General features: G+C 38.8%; 1 protein-coding gene across 1 annotated transcript in view; it reads right to left on the bottom strand.

Moving 5' to 3' along the window:
- LOC145430302 (uncharacterized) overlaps positions 1-19060 on the bottom strand; it is a 358832-nt gene that overhangs the window by 20890 nt on the left and 318882 nt on the right. The gene's annotated exons all lie outside the window — the stretch shown is intronic.

Here is a 19060-nt window from a genome sequence, read left to right on the forward strand (position 1 = left end):
TTTTTGGGATAAAGCCATCTTATTGTAATAAATGTAAAGTCATTTGAGTGGTTAAGCTAGATCCTGTGCTGTGGTGAAGGAGAACCATGGGTAGGACATGATGGAAACCTTCGAGCTATTTTAACTAACACCTATCAAACATTATTGCATCTCACTCTCATAACCTGTATCTCATTGTACAACTGTATAGTGACAATAAAGGAATTCTATTGTATTCTATTCTATTCTATAGCCCATGCCTGTTGTTTAAAACTTCTGACTCTGTTCTTAATGCCTCAGTCTGTCTCTTTTGAAAACTCCTTAAAATGTGTAATACATTTTTGAACTTTTTTATTGGTAAGTTGAGGCTGCCACCAGGCTGATATTTTAGTTTCTGACCTTCTACCTCTCTGTCATTCTGCAGTTTTCAACCATTTTAAAGCCTGTGACTTTGACCCTCCAGTTCTTCCCTTGATGCTGTTACTTCTTGATTTTTTTGAGGAGATTTTTTCCTACAGTAGGTCTGGTGGTTCTTGCCATGATTAATTGCAGTGTGTCTTCTTCTGTGGTCCTTCCATATATTAAACATGCAGTAATATATATATATATGTATGTTGTGGCCATTTTTGTTGAATGTTTATAAAATGCAATTTGTATTCATTTTTGTTTTTCTTTTTTTTTTTCTTTAAAGGTGTAAGAATATTCTGACCTGGTTTTGTTATGTAAATTTGTAATTAATTTTATTGGAGAAGCTTTTGGAAAGTGATTGGTTTATTAGCTTATGGACCCTCCCATTAATCAAGAGATTAAGAGCACCCCGGATGGGTGTGGTAAAGGTTTTTCGTTTTTTGTTTGCCAAATGTCAGATGGGAAGACGGGAGGGTTAGAAAATGATTTTTTGACCACTTTTGAAGTTGTTAAAGCAAATTAAATTAGCTTTCGTTTAATTTTAAGTTTAAAGAAGTTATTTGGTTGATTTTTGTTTATAATTTTGCACGAAATAAACCACATATGATTTTTAAACAATGGAGTCAGAAGTGCGTTCTAAAACAAACCTCCCGTTGCCACCCACGGCCTTTTCTTGGACTTTTTTGGTGTTTGGAAAGTAAAAGGCCGCGACATTTAAGTCAAAAAATCATTTTGTCTCGCTTGGATGTCAACTTGGAAGATGGAAAAGCTTGCAAGATTGGACTTGGAAGACTGGATCTTCGCAGAATGGACTGAAAAAGAAATGACGCAAAGTTCGTGAGTAAATGCGAAACTTTGTTTGGATCAACCGAGATGCTGAGCTGCAACATGAAACATTTGTATTAAACAATTATCTTTTGGACCCTGTGAAACGAATTTTCTGGTTAAAATGGAGGAACAAGAAAGAGAGCTTTTTAATTTAATTAAAAAACGCAGAGCGAAGCTTGGCGTTCTGACAAGAAAACGAAATGACATTAATGCTCTCATTGATGCTGGAGAATCAAAAGCCTCCATAGATGAACACATGAGAACATTTAATGATTATTTGGGAGAGTTTATGGACTTACAGACTTCAGTTCAAAAATTGCTGAACGATGATGAAAAGGAAACGGATCACAGCGATTGGTATGAACCTAAGCTGATCAGTTTTAAAGACTTTCTGCATGAAATTGACATTTGGATAAATGCAGACCCTGATCCACAAAAGGATGAATTAGCAGCCTCTAATGTTGAATCAAAGGTAGCATCTCATGACAGTGACATTGCGCCGCATGATAGTGTCTCACAAGTAGCGCAAGAAGCGAGCGACATGATTTCTGAACGAGTTGCTAAACCTGTCAGCAAGGGCTCTAGTAAAGCGCCCAGTAATGTTACTGCAGCCTTAAGTTTAAGGAGTAAAAGCTCGCGTGCGGCTTCAATGGCGCTGATGGAAGCTGAAGTGGAAAGAGCCGCTTTAAAAGCGGAGGTGGACGCACTGCAAGAAAAACATGCGCTCGAACTGGAAGAAGTTCAATTAAAAGCAAGAAAAGAAGCATTGGCTCTAAGAACTAAGTTGGTAAAGGCTGATGCAAAAAGGCAAATTCTCACCTCTGCTCAGGATCGGCAGAGCCTTGCATCCAGGGCTGAGGTTGAATCAGAAGGCGGGATTACAGCGCCTTCTGGAACATCTACTGAGTTCATACCTGCTGCTACAGCTCAAAAGGCTCCAAGAACAAAGAAAGCCCCTTTAGTTCATTCTCCTTTGCCAATGCCCCTAGAGACACATGCACCTGCTAAGGTCAAACCAGAAGGGGAAAGCCCAAGGCCAATCTCTTCACAGGTTGATGTTCACAGCAGTGCCCTAATAGAGATTATGACAAAGCAAAATGAAATTACTCAGATGCTTGTAAACCAACAGAGGTTGTCACTGCTTCCAGCTATAGACATTCCTGTTTTTGGTGGGGATCCTTTGCGTTTTAGATCCTTTCTTAAGGCTTTTGAGCAAGGAATAGAAACTAAAACTGATAACATGCAGGATAGGCTTTATTATTTAGAACAGTTTACTACAGGACAGCCCAGAATTTTAGTGAGAAGTTGCATGCACATGAGTCCACAGACAGCTTATGTTGAGGCAAAAAGACAGCTTGAGTGGAACTTTGGTAACAGAGCAAAGATAACATCTGCATTTATAGACAAGGCTCTTAACTGGTCAGTTTTAAAGTCTGATGATGCTTCAGCATTACGTGCTTACACATTCTTTCTAAGAAGCTGCTTCAACACAATGGATGAAGCTGGGTTTCTTGATGAGCTGGAAAATTCAACCAATATGAGGATTCTTGTTTCAAAGTTGCCTTTTAGACTTCGTGATAAATGGCGACTAATAATCGTTGGTATAACAGAAAAGTGCGATCGCAGAGCAGGGTTTAAAGATCTTCTTGATTTTCTTGAAAAGCAAACAAGAGCTGCATTAGATCCTGTTTTTGGAGAAAGTCAAAACACAAAAGAAAAGATGGCTTCAAAACCATCAAAGACACTGCTTAAAACTAAAAGCAGTAGCTTTGCTACTTCTGTAGCTGTAGTTTCAGAACAGATCAATGACAAACACAAACCGGAACGGATTCAGATAAGCCATGAAGTTAAAGGGTTAAATCAAACTCGATGCTTGTTTTGTGACCAAACTCATTTTTTGGACGTATGTGACTCATTCAAACTAAAAGCCAACAAAGAAAAGGTGACATTCCTTAAAAGTAAAGGTTTATGCTTTGGTTGCTTAAAGAGAGGCCACATGAGTAAAGCTTGTCCACATCGTTTGACGTGCCACACCTGTAACAAAAATCACCCTACTGTTCTTCACATAGACTCAAATGAACGGCAGTGGCAAGCAGCTAAAGCTGAATGTAAAGAATCATCAGTCTCAAATGCTCTTGTTTCTTTGAACTTTGGTAGCCATACTGGGGCCGGGTCTAATGAATGTGCCTTGTCAGTTGTTCCAGTAAAAGTGAAATTGGAAAATGGGACGAAGGTTGTGGAGACGTACGCCTTTCTTGATCCCGGCAGCTCTGCAACTTTTTGCACTGAGGCGTTGATGATGCAGTTAAATGCATCTGGAAAAAAAGTGGAAATCATGTTAAAGACTATGGGTCAGGAAAGGCCAGTAAGTAGCTATAAACTTTTTGGTATGGAAGTAGCTGCTTTGAAACAGAATGAGTATTTGAGGTTGCCTGATGTGTACACTCAAAAGTTTATTCCTGTCACTAAAGAAAATATCCCTAAAGAAGAAAACTTAAGAAAATGGCCTTACTTAAAGGAGGTTAAGTTGACACCGATAAATGCTGGCATTGGGCTGCTTATTGGTGTAAATTCTCCCAAAGCGCTGGAACCTTGGAGAATCATTAACAGTGAGGGTAATGGACCCTATGCTGTGCTAACTCGTCTCGGTTGGGTGGTCAATGGGCCACTCAATCAGGGTAGTGAAAAGGATGAGCATGATGCTAGTTTTGTTCAGGTAAACCGCATTTCTATAAGTAGTTTAGAGGAAATGCTGGTTACGCAGTATAATCAAGATTTTGTGGAGAACCAGTGTAATGAGCGTGCAGAAATGTCTGTAGAAGATAAACAGTTCATGAACATAATGTCAGAGTCAGCTGTACTTAAGGATGGCCATTATTACTTGAAATTACCCTTTCGTAAACCTGAAGTAAGAATGCCAAACAACAAGCAGGTGGCTCAGCAGAGGGCGCAATATCTGCTAAAACGGTTTCAGAAGGATCAGTTATTCTTTGAAGAATACAAAGAATTCATGCACAATGTTAGTATGGAGGGACATTCAGAAATCATACCACAAGAACAGTTGAAGAATGAGGAAGGAAAGGTGTGGTATATACCTCATCATGGGGTCTACCACCCCCGCAAGAAAACACTGCGTGTTGTGTATGATTGTGCTTCAACATTTTCTGGAACATCACTGAACAAAGAGCTATTACAAGGCCCAGATCTGACTAGCACTTTATTAGGTGTGCTGATTCGCTTTCGGCAGGGTCCAATAGCACTTATGACAGACATTAAAGGGATGTTTCATCAGGTCAGAGTAGCTGAGGAACACGTAAACTTTTTACGTTTTCTCTGGTGGCCCGATGGTGACATCACAAAACAGCTGGTGGAACATAGAATGCTAGTCCACATTTTTGGTGCAGTATCCTCCCCCAGCTGTGCCACCTATGCACTACTAAAGACTGCTGATGACAACCAACATCTGTACCCAGAGGAGGTTATACAATCAATCAGGCATAGTTTTTATGTAGATGACTGTCTTAAATCTGCTCAGTCTGTTGAGCAGGCCATCTCACTTTATCAGCAGCTTACTGAAGTGTGTGCCAAGGGGGGATTTAAGCTCAATAAGTGGGTATGTAGTGATCGCTCTGTCCTCTGTCAGATCCCGGAGGAAAATAGAGCCACAGGTGTAAAGATGCTGGACCTTAGTCGGGATCAGCTACCCACAGAAAGAGCTCTCGGTGTGCAATGGGATATTGAACGTGATGTTTTCACATTCAGTATTGTGAACAAGAACAAACCACTTACAAGACGTGGTATTCTGTCCAATGTCAGCTCCATTTACGACCCTTTGGGTTTCTTAGCTCCAGTCATTCTGCCTGCAAAACAAATTCTGCAACATCTATGTAAACTGAGGTTTGGCTGGGATGAGACAATACCAGCAGAAATGGCACAAACTTGGCAAAAATGGGTTGAGGATTTAGTTCTTCTTAACAAGTTTAGTATTAGTAGATGTGTCACACCCAAAGGATTTGGGGAGATAAAAAATGCACAGCTGCATCACTTTTGTGATGCCAGTGAAACTGGGTATGGTGCTGTATCATATCTTAGGCTATCTAATAGCAAGCAGGAAGTGTGTGTTTCCTTTACTATTGGTAAAGCAAGGGTGGCGCCGTTAAAACAAGTCACCATCCCACGTCTTGAGCTGGCTGCTGCAGTTTTAGCTGTGCGCTTGGACAAAATGCTATCAGTTGAACTCAATCTTAATCTGAGTGAGTCAGTCTTTTGGTCTGACAGCACAACTGTGCTACAGTACATTGCAAACACAACCACACGGTTCAAAACGTATGTAGCTAATAGAGTCTCCACCATTCATGCTTTGACAAAAGTTGAGCAGTGGAGATACATCAGTTCAAAGCTGAATCCAGCTGATGCAGCCTCTCGAGGAATGACAGTTGGCTGTTTCCTGAAATCGTCCACCTGGATCAGTGGTCCAGAATTTCTCAGTAAACCTGTTGTTCACTGGCCTGTAGGCATGAATTGTGTATCTGTCCATTTGGAAGCTGACCCAGAAATAAAAGGGGAGGGCCTGATATGTGCAGCTGTGCTGAAAGAAGATGTGTGTCCCACTACTAAGCTGCTGTTGTACTTCTCCAGCTGGGCAAAATTAAAAAGGTGTGTGGCATGGATCCTGAAAGTAAAAGAAAGACTTAAACTGCAAACAAGGAAAAGACAGAAGTTGCTGGGCACGCACTGTGGAAGTCAAATATGTGTTAAGCAAGATGATAAATGGAACACTCTGCTCAAAACTGAGGATTTGTCCAAGGCTGAGGAAGCTATAGTGAGCTTTGTGCAGAGAAAACATTTTGCTGATGAAATGACTGCCCTAAACTCTGGCACTGTAAGGAAGTCAAGTCATCTGTATAAGCTTGATCCTGTAGTTGCTAATGGTGTCTTGAGAGTGGGTGGAAGACTGAGCAAAGCGGATTTACCTGAGGAAACAAAACATCCTGCAATTTTGCCAAAAGAAAGCCATGTTTCAAAGCTTATTCTTCAGCATATTCACAAAAAGATTGGTCACAGAGGAAGAAATCACATGCTTTCAACCCTTCGCCATCAATACTGGATCCCTCATGCTAATTCAGCAGCTAGAAAAATAATCAAAGATTGCATAGTGTGTCAAAAACAACGGCAAAAGCCAGGTGAGCAGAAAATGTCTGATCTTCCTATTGACAGAATCTCAGCTGATCTTCCACCGTTTACTTATGTTGGTGTTGATTATTTTGGACCAATAGAAGTAAAGAGAGGCAGGAGTCTTGTTAAGAGGTATGGAGTTCTCTTCACATGCCTAACCTGTCGTGCAGTCCACCTTGAGGTGGCACATTCTCTTGATACAGGCTCCTGCATTAATGCCATCAGGAGATTCATCTGCCGCAGAGGACAGGTCAAAGAAATCCGGTCAGACAATGGAACCAACTTTGTCAGCTCAAATCGTGAGTTAAAACAAGCTATGTTAGAGCTAAACCAAAGTAAAATCCAAAAAGGTTTAGCACAGGATGGCATAAAGTGGACCTTTAACCCGCCCTATGGGGCCCATCATGGTGGAGTATGGGAGCGCTTGGTGCAAGAAATAAAGAGAATATTATGCTCTATCACAAACCAGCAAGTACTAGATGATGAAACCTTGCATACAGTTTTTTGTGAAGTGGAGGCTATACTGAATGACCGCCCAATCACACCTTCATCTGATGATCCTAATGATGTAGAAGCTCTTACTCCAAATCACTTGCTCCAGTTAAAAGGCAAACCTGTGCTGCCACCAGGTTTATTTAAAAAAGAGGATCTGTATCTGCGAAGACGATGGAAACAAGCCCAGTATATTGCGGATCTATTCTGGAAAAGGTGGGTGAAAGAATACCTTCCTATGTTGCAGGAACGACAGAAATGGAACAAGATTCATAGGAACTTTTGCATTGGTGATGTTGTGCTTGTTGTTGATGGAGCTGCACCAAGAAATTCTTGGCCCATTGGCCGCATCACTGAAACCATGGCCGATGCACACGGAGTAGTTCGCCGTGTTAGAGTTAAGACACGAACAAATGAGCTGGAGAGGCCAATCAACAAAATATGTCTCCTGGTGGAGGCCATCTAGAGGAAACAATGAATGTTTGCCTCCAACTGAGCCAAGTTCTGGAACCTCTGGCTCTACATTTACACTGACACTCACTTTGCTCTACACTCCATTATGCAACATACACCTTTTTTGAATACACACAAAGCAAACACATGAACATCAGAGACTTGAAATCATAGAACATTGACCTTTCCTTTTGTTTGTTTTTTAAGAAGACCTATATGGATGGACTACTGAAGAAAATTATTGGTATTGCATTTTATGATGGCCACTTAGACAGATATAATTCATGTTACACAGGAATTAGGGGCCGGAATGTTGTGGCCATTTTTGTTGAATGTTTATAAAATGCAATTTGTATTCATTTTTGTTTTTCTTTTTTTTTTTCTTTAAAGGTGTAAGAATATTCTGACCTGGTTTTGTTATGTAAATTTGTAATTAATTTTATTGGAGAAGCTTTTGGAAAGTGATTGGTTTATTAGCTTATGGACCCTCCCATTAATCAAGAGATTAAGAGCACCCCGGATGGGTGTGGTAAAGGTTTTTCGTTTTTTGTTTGCCAAATGTCAGATGGGAAGACGGGAGGGTTAGAAAATGATTTTTTGACCACTTTTGAAGTTGTTAAAGCAAATTAAATTAGCTTTCGTTTAATTTTAAGTTTAAAGAAGTTATTTGGTTGATTTTTGTTTATAATTTTGCACGAAATAAACCACATATGATTTTTAAACAATGGAGTCAGAAGTGCGTTCTAAAACAAACCTCCCGTTGCCACCCACGGCCTTTTCTTGGACTTTTTTGGTGTTTGGAAAGTAAAAGGCCGCGACAATGTATATATGTATACAGTATATATACACACACACATACATATATACACACACATACATATATACACACACATATATATACATATACATACATATACATATATATGCATATACATATATGTACATATACATACATACAGAGGCGGAGCCAGACATTTGAAACACACGGGGCTTAGCCCTAAAGGGTAGTATGCATGTGGAAGTGGACTAAACCCCAATTCAACCAGACCAAGAACTGATCCGGAATTAAAACAGGACTACAACAGTTCAATATCAGGACTACTGAGGACTTAACCAAGACAGAACCAGAATCAGAACTAAATGATAGTAGCACTAAAAATCATCATAGACCTGCACTACACTTATTTTTTTAAGTCGACTATTTAGATTGAGAGACGTTTATATAATTATTTAGCCTTGTTGTGCAAACAAGCCTGCATAACTTAATAAATGTAGAATTTGAAAAATAGCAAACCTAAAAAGAAACACTAGGTTCGAGATACATGGAAAACCTATGATACGGTGATACTTTTGGCAAACGACCATTTGACTAACATGTGTGTCTCACCTGCTCTTGTTCCATCTCTGTTCTGTCCTCATTCTCCATCTCCCTCTCTGTTCCTCTCTCTCCCTCTTTGTCATGACAATCATCAAATATACAGTTGAAACCAGATATTTACAAACTCTTCAGATAAAAACACAAACACTTTTTTAATTGTAACATCAAATCAGACTAAATGTTTATTTTTTTAGATTGATAAATATAAAAAACATATTTGTTAACTTTAAGAGTAAAAAGAGAAACTATCTGTATTTCTTAATTGCAAATGGCACCAAATTGTATTCAAAGTTGAGCCACACTTATGGAGCTCCACAGTTCTTTTTCTGGTGTTTTGGTTGACATCTCTTGATTTTCCCATTTCAAAGAAACAGGCTCTGTGTTTTGCCTTATATGCATCCACAGCTGTGCCACCAATTTACTCACATGGACTCTACTAACCTATCAGAAGCTTCTTCAGCTCAGAATGGAATCATCTGGAGTTTTCTTATTAATTAACAATAAACTTAGTGTATATGTACTCCTAAATTTGATGAAAGTGATAAAAAAAATAGACAGCTCCCTCTTTTTATTCTGACATTTAACTAATTCAAAAGATATTTCAATATTTATTTATCCAAAACAAAACAAGTTTACTCTAAATTGATGTTGTACAGTAAAAAAAATGTTCTTGTGTTTTTCATAAAGTGTATGTAAATATCTGGTTTAAACTTTGAATATACTGCTGTGTATTGAAGTTCCTATTGTTTTGCATAGAAATATACTGAACAACATACAGGGAGTGCAGAATTATTAGGCAAATGAGTATTTTGTCCACATCATCCTCTTCATGCATGTTGTCTTACTCCAAGCTGTATAGGCTCAAAAGCCTACTACCAATTAAGCATATTAGGTGATGTGCAACTCTGTAATGAGAAGGGGTGTGGTCTAATGACATCAACACCCTTTATCAGGTGTGCATAATTATTAGGCAACGTCCTTTCCTTTGGCAAAATGGGTCAAAAGAAGGACTTGACAGGCTCAGAAAAGTCAAAAATAGTGAGATATCTTGCAGAGGGATGCAGCAGTCTCAAAATTGCAAAGCTTCTGAAGCGTAATCATCGAACAATCAAGCATTTCATTCAAAATAGTCAACAGGGTCGCAAGAAGCGTGTGGAAAAACCAAGGCGCAAAATAACTGCCCATGAACTGAGAAAAGTCAAGCGTGCTGTTACGACCCGTCTAGGGCCAGGCCATAACATGAGCGAGGCACTCGCTTCCCCCCCAAGACCCAAGCAGTCACATGCAACAAATCCGTTAGATGTGAAGTGATTTATTTACAATGTGAATAAAGAGAACCAAAATGGGAGTGTCAACACTTCAGGGTGAGCCAAGGCCAAAACAATAAACAAAACAAACCTACACAAATCCCGCACCCCTGACCTCACCAAAATAAAGTCAAAAATAAAGACAGAGTCTGACCTCCTTAACCAACTCAAAAACAGGAGAAAACGGGTGATCAAAATAAACGGCAGCTCACCCCTACCCACTCCACTTCCACAATTTTCGCGCGTATACTGCAGCCAGCGGCTACCACAGTACTACTGCTGGGTGATGAGGAGAAATGCGAGGACCTCTCCCGCTGTAGCACTCCAGCCTCCTTTTATTGGGCGGGTCCTCCAGCTGGATCCAATCACGCCGGGGCAGTAAGTCCACGCACCAATCGGAACAGGGCCCTGGCACAGCTAAATTAACATAGACAAAAACACAGCACCTGCACAAACAAACACACGGACATACAAGTTCGTAACACCCCCTTCCATAAGAATTAAACAATCCTTCTAGTGTTTAATCCTAAACTACAAAATTGCTCTCGACAGGGCGTCCGCGATGACATTTTCCGTCCCTTTCTTATGCCTGATCTGCAGGTTGAAGTCTTGCAAGAGAAGGGACCAACGCATAAGTCTCTGATTTGAGTTCTGCATCTGGGAGAGAAAAACCAATGGGTTATGGTCAGTGAACACTTGAACAGGGATAGAGCTGGATCCGATATACACCTCGAAATGCTGTAGGGCTAACAACAAAGCAAGGGCTTCCTTTTCAATGGTACTGTAGTTCATCTGATGTTTGTTGAATTTTTTTGAGAAGTAACAAATTGGGCGATCCACGGCGCAATGGTCTTCCTGCATGAGGACAGCTCCTGCACCAACCGCACTAGCGTCAACCTCGAGCTTGAAAGGGGACATGAAATTCGGGGCCGTAAGAACAGGGGAACTGCACAGTAATGCTTTCGCAGACTCGAAAGCAGTCTGACAAACAGGCGTCCACACAAAAGGCTTCATCGGACTGATCAAATCGGTGAGAGGAACGACGACAGTGGCAAAGTTCTTACAAAACCCTCTATAATAACCACACATTCCTAGAAATCGGCGCAGCGCCCTTCTCGTTTGTGGGACTGGAAACTCAACGATCGCCTGTATTTTCGCGGTCACCGGCAGTATCTGTCCCTGACCCACCTGTTTTCCCAGATATGTGATGGTGGCTCTGCCAAATTCACGTTTGGCTAGGTTCAACGTAAGCGAGGCCTCCTGAAAACGGCTGAAAACGAGGGAGAGTGTTTGTAAGTGGTCAGACCAGGGGCCTGTGCTTCGTACCGCGCTAAGTGAGTTAGCTGGATTAGATTGTTGACGATTTCACGTGATCCTGGATCGTTCGGTTCCCCGAAGCCCATCCGGGACTTGCTGTCATAGCAACAGAGCCGTAAGCGTAAACCTGCTGGGGAGCAGGTTTACTTTATGTAAACAGGATTAGATCGTGGCCACGCAGGTATGTCCGCGTCATTCATACGAAAGCAACAGCGATATTCCACCACTGTTTCACCATAAATAAATAACATCAATGTAACTAAAGATAATGCAGCACTTGATCCTTTTATTGATTTCACACAGATACATACAGGTCATTCCCTAAAAAAGGGAAATGTACTATTAACATTCTATTACATGTATGTGATTATTACAGATGTAATTCATATTTCAGAGTAGTAATTGTAAATTACTTCGTGTAATCAAGATGAGAGACCACGGCTATAAAAGCGAAGGTGGATTTGGGAAGTCTGTCGCAGACATATCCTGTCCGTTTACGCGAGCAACCCATTGCGGAAGGTGCAAGATTGATAAGGAGAGTCCTCAGAATTCAGCGTATATTGCGGGACAGACAGGATCCTTTAGCTCAGCGCGACAGTGTGCTCATAGAGAGATATCGATTTTCCCGTGAGGGTATTATTCACTTAACCAACTTGTTGACGAGGGGGTGCAGGACCACCACCTGTCTTTTTTTTTGCTCTGCCCTTTTCTTGGTTGCTGTTATGAACAAACAAACAGATTATTTCAGGGTCTCTTTCCAAGAGACGAAAAGCAATATACGTGATAAATATTACCATTCTGTAGAATATTCTTATATTTCACTTTTACTTGTTCCCATGTTCTAGTGGGTCCTGTTGTGGCTCTAATGTGAAAGGGGATATAATATAACATATTATAATATAATATAATGTAATATAATATTGGATAATATGGTGTGATATGATAAATCTACCCTACCGCCTACTGGTGTTGGCCAGAGGGGCCGATGGCGCAATGTGGCAGCCTGGCTTCTGTCAGTCTGCCCCAGGGCAGCTGTGGCTACAACCGTAGCTTGCCTCCACCAGTGTGTGAATGTGAGAGTGAATGAATAGTGGCATTGTAAAGCGCTTTGGGTGCCTTGAAAAGCGCTATATAAATCCACTCCATTATTATTGTTATTATTGGATTACTTACGAGTTTGATTTGTCAGCAACTTTCTGCCAGCCCTCTCTCCTTGCTTTTGCAGCCTTTGCAGTGTTCCCTTGCGTTTTAATTAGTGTGAATGCTTGAAAAGCATTCACAGTATTGTTCTTCTAATCTTTATTAGTGTGAATGCTTGAAAAGCATTCACAGTATTGTTCTTCTAATCTTTATTATTAGTGTGAATGCTTGAAAAGCATTCACAGTATTGTTATTCGAATCTTTATTATTAGTGTGAATGCTTGAAAAGCATTCACAGTATTGTTCTTCTAATCTTTATTATTATATTTTATTATTATTATCTATTCCGTACGTTTTTTGAAAGCCAACTCCTTCAAAACCGTTCAACTTAGAAAAACCATTCAAACACCGTTAGATTCCTATTCTTTTGGACAACATTGCTTCTATTTTTCTCATTTTTAACATTTATATTTTTAATTTTATTCAACTTTTTTCAACAAAAATTTATAATGTATTTCAATGGGGAGACCCTTCAAATTCTCATTCAACTTCATCCTCTTTAAACTGTATCTACTTCCACATACATTGACATAGAGCCACCATTCAAACTTTAAAACGAAGACAAGACATTCAACTATTCAACTTGTATTTATCTTTTCAATATCTATTATACTTTTTCTTCAGTTCCAGTTTAAGTTTCATGATGTTTTTTCACCCGTTTCAGAGTTTATAATGGGTGTGTATGGGACGGAATGTTGGGGCTAGAGTGAGGCAGCTCAACTGCTAGAGTGAGAGGAGCAAAAAAATTAATCTTAAAATCTTTTTTAAAACTGCTGCTGTGTCCACAGCGTTTGCTCTACAGGTATGATTTTACCCTCAAAATGTAGCCATCGCTGTCCTCTTTCATCCAATGTGTTTACTATTGTACTAGGTGTTATGGTTCTTTCATAAATGTCACCAATGCACAGCCTCCTCCCTCCAACTCTTCCATAGACTCTAATGTTAAAATCGCTCAGAAGGTTGGTTTGAAAATCAGAAGAGCATGGTGTCTTTCCACTGTCACCATGTCCATATAATAAACTCCACAGGCATGAAAACTGAGAATTCAGTAGACTAGAAGCTGCTGTCGCTCACGGTGAAAGAATTTTGTCAATACGACTTTTACTTTTCATTTGGGAACGATTTGTTTCGGCCTGACTTTTCTGTTCATTTTAAGCAGCAAAAGTGAGGCGCATGTCTGTGTACGTGTGTATGGAGCCATTGGGTGCGGTCACTATAGCAACCAGGCTCACACCTGCCTGCTTAACGAGCTCTGCCTGCCACTGTGCCAAGATTCATCTTAAGCACTTCTCTTTCAACTGTTGCTGTGTCCACAGTGTTACAGCCATCATTTTACCCTCAAATTGTCGCCATTATTGTTCTCTTTCCAACACCGTGTCTTTCAAAGCTCAGGCATTTAAACTTTTTAAACCGTGTGGATCAAAGTGGAGGGATCACATTTTCTTCATTCAGTGATTCAAAGAATATGACCTTTTAATATTCATTCAGATGTTTTCTGACTCTAAATGTTCTTTTCTCATTTCTTAGGGTTTTCTAATTTACATTTAAAACATTTTCAGCTTTTTTCCAACTTCTTCTTCTGTGTAACCTTCAGCTTTTAGCAGTTCAGCACCTTTGTTTTCAGGTTAAATTTGATTTTTTGATTTTTTTTTTAATTTCATTCAATATTTTTAACTCAAAATTCAGCAATTAATTCATTTCAGTGCATACATTCAGATTCAAGCATTCACACTGCAGTTTCTTCAGAAAATGCACTTTCTAGTTATTATTATTATTATATTTTATCTATTCCGTACGTTTTTTGTAATCCTATAACTTCAAAACCGTTCAACTTAGAAAAACCATTCAAACACCGTTAGATTCCTATTCTTTTGGACAACACTGCTTCTATTTTTCATATTTTTAACATTTATATTTTTAATTTTATTCAACTTTATTCAACAAAAATTTATAATGTATTTCAATGGGGAGACCCTTCAAATCCTCATTCAACTTACTCATTTTTAAACTCTTACTACTTCCACATACATTGACATAGAGCCACCATTCAAACTTTAAAACGAAGACAAGACATTCAACTATTCAACTTGTATTTATCTTTTCAATATCTATTATACTTTTTCTTCAGTTCCAGTTTAAGTTTCATGATGTTTTTTCACCCATTTCAGAGTTTATAATGGGTGTGTATGGGACGGAATGTTGGGGCTAGAGTGAGGCAGCTCAACTGCTAGAGTGAGAGGAGCAAAAAAATTAATCTTAAAATCTTTTTTAAAACTGCTGCTGTGTCTGCAGCGTTTGCTCTACAGGTATGATTTTACCCTCAAAACGTAGCCATGGCTGTCCTCTTTCATCCAATGTGTTTACTATTGTCCTAGGTGTTATGGTTCTTTCATAAATGTCACCAATGCACAGCCTCCTCCCTCCAACTCTTCCATAGACTCTAATGTTAAAATGGCTCAGAAGGTTCGTTTGAAAATCAGAAGAGCATGGTGTCTTTCCACTGTCACCACGTCCATATAATAAGCTCCACAGGCATGAAAACTGAGAATTAGGTAGACTAGACATTGCTGTCGCTCACGGTGAAAGAATTTTGTCAATACGACTTTTACTTTTCATTTGGGAGCGATTTGTTTCGGCCTGACTTTTCTGTTCATTTTAAGCAGCAAAAGTGAGGCGCATGTCTGTGTACGTGTGTATGGAGCCATTGGGTGCGGTCACTATAGCAACCAGGCTCACACCTGCCTGCTTAACGAGCTCTGCCTGCCACTGTACCAAGATTCATCTTAAGCACTTCTCTTTCAACTGCTGCTGTGTCCACAGTGTTACAGCCATCATTTTACCCTCAAATTGTCGCCATTATTGTTCTCTTTCCAACACCGTATCTTTCAAAGCTCAGGCATTTAAACTTTTTAAACTGTGTGGATCAAAGTGGAGGGATCACATTTGAGTCATTCAGTGATTCAAAGAATATGACCTTTTAATATTCATTCAGATGTTTTCTGACTCTAAATGTTCTTTTCTCATTTCTTAGGGTTTTCTAATTTACATTTAAAACATTTTCAGTTTTTTTCCAACTCCTTCTTCTGTGTAACCTTCAGCTTTTAGCAGTTCAGCACCTTTGTTTTCAGGTTAAATTTGTTTTTTTTTTTTTGTTTTTTTTTAATCTCATTCAATATTTTTAACTCAAAATTCAGCAATTAATTCATTTCAGTGCATACATTCAGATTCAAGCATTCACACTGCAGTTTCTTCAGAAAATGCACTTTCTAGTTATTATTATATTTTATTTTTCCGTACGTTTTTTGAAAGCCTACTCCTTCAAAACCGTTCAACTTAGAAAAACCATTCAAACACCGTTAGATTCCTATTCTTTTGGACAACATTGCTTCTATTTTTCTCATTTTTAACATTTATATTTTTAATTTTATTCAACTTTTTTCAACAAAAATTTATAATGTATTTCAATGGGGAGACCCTTCAAATTCTCATTCAACTTACTCATTTTTAAACTCTTACTACTTCCACATACGTTGACATAGAGCCACCATTCAAACTTTAAAACGAAGACAAGACATTCAACTATTCAACTTGTATTTATCTTTTCAATATCTATTATACTTTTTCTTCAGTTCCAGTTTAAGTTTCATGATGTTTTTTCACCCGTTTCAAAGTTTATAATGGGTGTGTATGGGACGGAATGTTGGGGCTAGAGTGAGACAGCTCAACTGCTAGAGTGAGAGGAGCAAAAAAATTAATCTTAAAATCTTTTTTAAAACTGCTGCTGTGTCCGCAGCGTTTGCTCTACAGGTATGATTTTACCCTCAAAACGTAGCCATCGCTGTCCTCTTTCATCCAATGTGTTTACTATTGTCCTAGGTGTTATGGTTCTTTCATAAATGTCACCAATGCACAGCCTCCTCCCTCCAACTCTTCCATAGACTCTAATGTTAAAATGGCTCAGAAGGTTCGTTTGAAAATCAGAAGAGCATGGTGTCTTTCCACTGTCACCACGTCCATATAATAAGCTCCACAGACATGAAAACTGAGAATTCAGTAGACTAGACATTGCTGTCGCTCACGGTGAAAGAATTTTGTCAATACGACTTTTACTTTTCATTTGGGAACGATTTGTTTCGGCCTGACTTTTCTGTTCATTTTAAGGAGCAAAAGTGAGGTGCATGTCTGTGTCGTGTGTATGGAGCCACTGGGTGCAGTCACTATAGCAACCAGGCTCACACCTGCCTGCTTAACGAGCTCTCTCTCACTCTGCCAAGATTCATCTGAAACACTTCTCTTTCAACTGCTGCTGTGTCCACAGTGTTACAGCCATCATTTTACCCTCAAAACGTCGCCATCGTTGTTCTTTTTCCAACATCTTGTCTTTCAAAGCTCAGAGATGTAAACTTTTTAAACTGTGTGGGTCCAAGTGGAGGGATCACATTTTAGTCATTCAGTGATTCAAAGAATACGAACTTTTAATATTCATTCAGATGTTTTCTGACTCTAAATGTTCTTTTCTCATTTCTTAGGGTTTTCTAATTTACATTTAAAACATTTTCAGCTTTTTTCCAACTTCTGCTTCTGTGTAACCTTCAGCTTTTAGCAGTTCAGCACCTTTGTTTTCAGGTTAAATTTGGTTGGGTTTTTTTTGTTTTTTTTTTAATTTCATTCAAATTTTTTAACTCAAAATTCAGCAATTAATTCATTTCAGTCCATACATTCAGATTCAAGCATTCACACTGCAGTTTCTTCAGAAAATGCACTTTCTAGTATTTTATTATCTATTCCGTACGTTTTTTGAAAGCCTACTCCTTCAAAACCGTTCAACTTAGAAAAACCATTCAAACACCATTAGATTCCTATTATTTTGGACATGGTTGCTTGTATTTTTCTCATTTTTAACATTTATATTTTTAATTTTATTCAACTTTATTCAACAAAAATTTCCCATGTATTTCAATGGGGAGACCCTTCAAATTCTCATTCAACTTACTCATTTTTAAACTCTTACTACTTCAACATACGTTCACATAGAGCCACCATTCAAACTTTAAAACGAAGACAAGACATTCAACTATTCAACTTGTATTTATCTTTTCAATATCTATTATACTTTTTCTTCAGTTCCAGTTTAAGTTTCATGATGTTTTTTCACCCGTTTCAGAGTTTATAATGGGTGTGTATGGGACGGAATGTTGGGGCTAGAGTGAGGCAGCTCAACTGCTAGAGTGAGAGGAGCAAAAAAAATAATCTTAAAATCTTTTTTAAAACTGCTGCTGTGTCCGCAGCGTTTGCTCTACAGGTATGATTTTACCCTCAAAACGTAGCCATGGCTGTCCTCTTTCATCCAATGTGTTTACTATTGTACTAGGTGTTATGGTTCTTTCATAAATGTCACCAATGCACAGCCTCCTCCCTCCAACTCTTCCATAGACTCCAATGTTAAAATGTCTCAGAAGGTTCGTTTGAAAATCAGAAGAGCATGGTGTCTTTCCACTGTCACCACGTCCATATAATAAACTCCACAGACATGAAAACTGAGAATTTGGTAGACTAGACATTGCTGTCGCTCACAGTGAAAGAATTTTGTCAATACGACTTTTACTTTTCATTTGGGAACGATTTGTTTCGGCCTGACTTTTCTGTTCATTTTAAGCAGCAAAAGTGAGGCGCATGTCTGTGTGCGTGTGTATGGAGCCATTGGGTGCGGTCACTATAGCAACCAGGCTCACACCTGCCTGCTTAACGAGCTCTGCCTGCCACTGTACCAAGATTCATCTTAAGCACTTCTCTTTCAACTGCTGCTGTGTCCACAGTGTTACAGCCATCATTTTACCCTCAAATTGTCGCCATTATTGTTCTCTTTCCAACACCGTATCTTTCAAAGCTCAGGCATTTAAACTTTTTAAACTGTGTGGATCAAAGTGGAGGGATCACATTTGAGTCATTCAGTGATTCAAAGAATATGACCTTTTAATATTCATTCAGATGTTTTCTGACTCTAAATGTTCTTTTCTCATTTCTTAGGGTTTTCTAATTTACATTTAAAACATTTTCAGTTTTTTTCCAACTCCTTCTTCTGTGTAACTTTCAGCTTTTAGCAGTTCAGCACCTTTGTTTTCAGGTTAAATTCGTTTTTTTTTGTTTTTTTTTAATCTCATTCAAGATTTTTAACTCAAAATTCAGCAATTAATTCATTTCAGTGCATACATTCAGATTCAAGCATTCACACTGCAGTTTCTTCAGAAAATGCACTTTCTAGTTAGTGTGAATGCTTGAAAAGCATTCACAGTATTGTTCTTCTAATCTTTATTATTATTATTATATTTTATTATTTTTCCGTACGTTTTTTGAAAGCCTACTCCTTCAAAACCGTTCAACTTAGAAAAACCATTCAAACATCGTTAGATTCCTATTATTTTGGACAACATTGCTTCTATTTTTCTCATTTTTAACATTTATATTTTTAATTTTATTCAACTTTATTCAACAAAAATTTCCCATGTATTTCAATGGGGAGACC

The sequence above is a fragment of the Astatotilapia calliptera genome, chromosome 8 (genome assembly GCF_964374335.1).
Source record: "Astatotilapia calliptera chromosome 8, fAstCal68.1, whole genome shotgun sequence".
Lineage (NCBI taxonomy): Eukaryota > Metazoa > Chordata > Actinopteri > Cichliformes > Cichlidae > Astatotilapia > Astatotilapia calliptera.